Genomic DNA, 5,000 nt, shown 5'->3' on the forward strand with positions numbered 1-5,000 from the left:
TTGAGGGTCCCACGGTGGCTGGGTTCTTTTCTCTTTTTTTGAATTTTTCTACGTTCTTTTTAGTTTTGTTTCTGCATAAAAGCCGATTTTCTTTTTCTCTCGACAAAGGGCAGGTTTTATGCATGTAGGGTTACGAGTTGTATTTTATGTACAGTAATTCATTTTAAGTCGATCTATTTTTTCTTGATTTTCTGTTGGCTTTCTTGGTCTTCCTGCTGGGTGTTCGTTTATCTTTTCATGGCTGCTTCTTAGCTTGTTGAGGCTTTGGTGGTTTCTCTCGAAATCGATTGGTGGCGGTGGTCCTGTCTGGGGAGGTTTTTTTTGGCCTAAGTTTATTGTCTGGTCTTTATTCTGTTCGTTCTATCTCTGTTTGGTTGCTGGTTAAGTGCGCTGGGGGCCCTCGGTGGCCGGGTTCTTTTCTTTCTTGCGACTTTTCCACGTTTTTTTATGCCTATGCATGAAAGTGGGTTCTCTTTATTTCCTGACGTAAAAAGTGCATGTTTCATGCCCGCAGGGTTCTACGTATTTTGTGTCCTGTTTAGTGATTTTATTAAGCTGATTGCTTTCTTTTTCTAGTGGTGTTTTCTTTATTTGCTCTTGCTGGGTTGACGCCTTTTCCGTGGCTGGCTCTTGCTTGTTATGATGTTGAGTTATCGCATGGTTTCTGTCTGCGGAGGGTTTTCCTGTTGATACGTTTATTTTGGTTTATTTGTTTCGGGTTTTTCGTAAAGCTGGGTTTTCTAGTTTCTTTCATCTGTACAAGGTTGTTTCTTGGGGAGTGCTTCTCGTCTTTCTTTTGAGAGATGGGCGTCCGGTGGTGGATCTCGTCTCTGCATGATTTTGGTTCCTTGGGCTGTGACGCTCATTGTCCTTGATCTAGTGCTGAATCCCTGGGTCGGTGGGTTGGTTTTCCGGTGTGTCAACCTTCTTCTTTCTTGTCGGTCTTGGTTTCTTGGTCGTCTCTTTGACGGAAGATCGAAGCTATTTGCGTTCAAGCCTTGCGGGGTGGTTTCAGAGAATTTTTGGTGTGTTCGGATTATTTTTTGGGGGTTCGTGCGGTGTATTTCTGGTTGAGAGTCCTTTCAGAGCTGCCTAGAGGAAGCTGTGGTTTTTGGTTTCACCTTTTAAGGTGGAAGCTAGTGACCAGCCCCGCAAAGGACCATGAAAATTCTTTGCTGGAATTGTCGTGGGGCTGGAAATCCGGCGACTGTGCGTGAACTAAAGTAACTTCTTGCTGCGAACGTTCCTGATATTGTTTTTCTTTGTGAAACAAAAATTCACTCTAATGGCTTCCACCGTATTCGTACAATATGCAGGATGGAGGGATGCCTAACGGTCGATTCAGAGGGGAAAAGTGGTGGATTGGCCCTACTTTGGAAGGAAGGCGTGAATGTTTCTGTGCAAAACTATTCTAAGTTCCACATTGACTCGTTGGTTAGCATGGATGATGGTGAAAAGTTTAGGTTCACTGGCTTTTATGGCCAGACCGACCCAAGCCTAAGGCAGCAATCTTGGGATATGCTGAGAAGGGTGAAAAGCATGGTTAATGAAGGCTGGATCGTGGGAGGTGACTTTAACGTCATTTTGAATAATTCAGAGAAGGAAGGGGGCCGTAGAAAGCCTCGGACTTTGATGGATGACTTTTGTGATGTGTTGGAAGAGTTAAGCCTGACGGATGTAAAGACTCCTAATGGATGGTTTATGTGGACCAACAATCAAGAAGGGACTAGGCTTGTTAAAGAGAGGCTGGACAGATTTGTCATCTCTGACGAGTTCATGGAAAAAATGCCGTTTCTTACTTCTCAAATTGTTCGCCAGTCGAAATCCGATCATGAGGCTATCCTTTTGGATATGTATGGAAGTAAGCCTAGAGATAAAAGGGTTGATCACAGGGCTTGGTTTAGATATGACATCTGTTGGGCGCAGGAGCAAGAGGCTAAAGATATTATAAAGAGGGCTTGGTCTAGCGAGAATTGCAATGTGTTGGAGAAGATGGAGCTAATCCGTGACAAGCTTGGCCCGTGTCAATACCAACGTTTTAGGAGGATGAAGTATAAAATAAAAGGACTGGAAAAGGAGATCAGCAAACTTATGGATGGCCCTACGAATGAGGGGTCTTTGAGCCTTCTTAAGTGTGCTCGTAGCAAGCTGGGCCACCTCTATGATGTGGAGGAAAAATATTGGGCGCTTAGGGCAAGGTCCAAGTGGCTGAAGGAAGGCGATAGGAACACCCGTTTTTTCCACATTCGGGCTTCGGGGAGCAGAAAAAAGAATAGCATCGAGAGACTTAAAGATGTTCATGGTGCCTGGCATGAGGACAAAGAAGAGATTGGCCACATTGCTTGGAACTATTTTAATGATCTTTTTAAAAAGTCTATTAATTTGGATATCGACAGTGACATGCATTACGTTCTAGTTTGCATTGATGGGGAGACTAATAGGCGGTTGATCGGAGAGTTTATGGATGAGGAAATTTTAAGAGCCTTCAAACAGATGGACTCGAGAAAGGCACCTGGGATTGATGGGCTTTCGGGGAGCTTTTTCAAGGATCATTGGCATGTTGTGGGTGAAGATGTCTTAAGAATGTGTCACGATATTCTCAAGGGAAACAAGAGCGCTGAGTGTATAAATGAGACTTTGATCGTATTGATTCCTAAGATTAAGAATCCGTGTGATATGGCTAACTACCGTCCTATTAGTCTATGCAGGGTTATTTACAAGATAGTTTCTAAGACTCTTGCTAACCGGCTAAAAGAGGCTCTCCCTCGGTGCATTAGCCAAAACCAAAGTGCTTTCGTTCCCAACAGGATGATCCATGATAATATCTTAGTGGCACATGAGCTCGTGCACTATCTCCGGAGCTCTAAAAATGGCCCGAATAAGGGTTGTGTGGTCAAGCTGGATATGAGTAAGGCTTACGACCGGGTTGAGTGGTCTTTTCTCGAGAAAGTGCTGAAGAAAATGGGGTTCTCTCATATTTGGATTAATAAGATTATGGATTGTGTTTGCACTGTTCGGTATAGAGTTAAATGTAACACGATTCTATCTGATATCATTGTTCCGGAAAGGGGTCTCCGACAAGGGGATCCTTTATCCCCTTATTTGTTCCTTTTTTGCATGGACGCTCTATCTCGCATGTTGATTTATGCCCAAAATACTAACCAAATTAAAGGCATTCGGGCTAGTAAGGATGGCCCGAGAATTAATCACCTTTTCTTTGCTGACGATGCCCTCTTGTTTGTCAGGAACAAAAGAAGTGAAGTGGAGGCGTTTATAAAAATCCTGGACTCATTTGAGAGGATGTCGGGTCACAGTATCAACCTGGACAAGTCAATGGTTTATTTTAGCCCTAACACCCCTGTTTCTCAACGTACATCTTTAAGTGGCTTGCTTAGAATGAAGGTGGTTGCCAACCTTGATAGTTATCTCGGTCTACCCATTCCGATTGGTAAGAGGAAGTCAGCGGCTTTTCAAAGTATCTTAGATCGTGCCGCTAGTAGGATTGAGAGCTGGTCAAAAAGATTACTTTCGCTTGGTAAAAGGAGATTTTCATCAAGTCTATCCTGCAGTCTATTCCTACTTACGGTTTCTCTGTTTTCTTTGTTCTTAATGGCGTCCTTGAGGAGCTTCAATCTTTGATTTTCCGTGTGTGGTGGGGGGGAAAAGATAAGAAATGAGGTTGGCATATGTTATCTTGGGACTGCTTGTGTTATCCTAAAGGAATTGGGGGTCTCGGGTTCTGAGATTTGAGGCGCTTTAACGTTGCGTTGTTAGGTAGGCAAGTGTGGCGTCTTATGTACTGTCGAGACACTTTGTGCTTCAGAGTTTTGAGCGCAAAATACTTTCCAGATGGGGATGTCTTTCATCCTAAGCGGATTGACAAGCCATCTTTTACTTGGCAAAGCATTACAAAAGCGGCTAGTTTACTGTACGAGGGCTTTGGCTGGAATGTCGGTAAGGGAAGCAGGATTGATATTTGGCACGACAGGTGGGGTTTTGAAGGGCTTTCGGGTGACTCGATTGGGCTGCGCAGGAGAGAGGTCCAAGAGGAAAAAGTGTGCGACTTGCTGAACAGTGAGAAAGATGACTGGAATGAGGGACGGGTAATTGCGATCTATGGTAAAGACTTGGGGGACCAAATATGTAAAATCCCCATTATTCATAATGGCCCTGAGGACTCTCGGATCTGGTTCCATAACCCCTTTGGCTTTTACTCGACTAAGTCTGCTTATTCCTGGCTGACGTTGAAGCATGTAGGGTTTGGCCCTCATCGGGTTTTTTAGAAACTCTCGTGGAAATTATAGACTCTTTCTAAGATTAAGATTTTTTGTTGACGTTTGGGACATGACATTCTGCCTACATACGAGAATATATCCAGCATTAGAAGGGAGTTTAATGGCAACTGTCCAAGGTGTGGGACTGTTATGGAGACTCTGATTCATGCTATGAAAGACTGTCCTAAGGCTAGAGCGGTGCTGGCTTATGGAGGGCTGAATACTAACTTGTTGGAGGGCTGCTATGGTCGGTGTGTGGACTGGCTTGAGGATGTGGCTCGTGCGCTGGACAAGAAGGCTTTTTCTGATTTCATAACGGTGCTTTGGAATATTTGGAACAGCCGCAACAATAAATTTTTTCGGGATGTTGAGGAGGAGCCAGAATGACTTGGGAAAGGGCTGTTGGGTTAAGCCGTGAATTTTATATTTTTAACTTCTTGGAAAAACTGTTGATTCCTAAGCCGACTATGGAAAAAGGGTGGGTGAAGCCCGGTTTGGGAGTGATTAAGATAAATTTTGATGCTACTACGATGGGAAGAAAGATGAGTTTTGGGCTTGTGGCGAGGGACCATGATGGTTTTGTCCTAGGTGGTCGAGCGGGCTTGTTGGAGAAGAATGTCCAAGCCAGTGGGCCGAGTTTCATGCACTGGAAGAAAGCTTGAATTTTGCGCGAACAAAAAATTGGCGTAAGCTGGAGTTTGAGTCTGATTGTGTAAGCCTGGTGAA

The sequence above is a fragment of the Gossypium hirsutum genome, chromosome A07 (genome assembly GCF_007990345.1).
Source record: "Gossypium hirsutum isolate 1008001.06 chromosome A07, Gossypium_hirsutum_v2.1, whole genome shotgun sequence".
Classification (NCBI taxonomy): domain Eukaryota; kingdom Viridiplantae; phylum Streptophyta; class Magnoliopsida; order Malvales; family Malvaceae; genus Gossypium; species Gossypium hirsutum.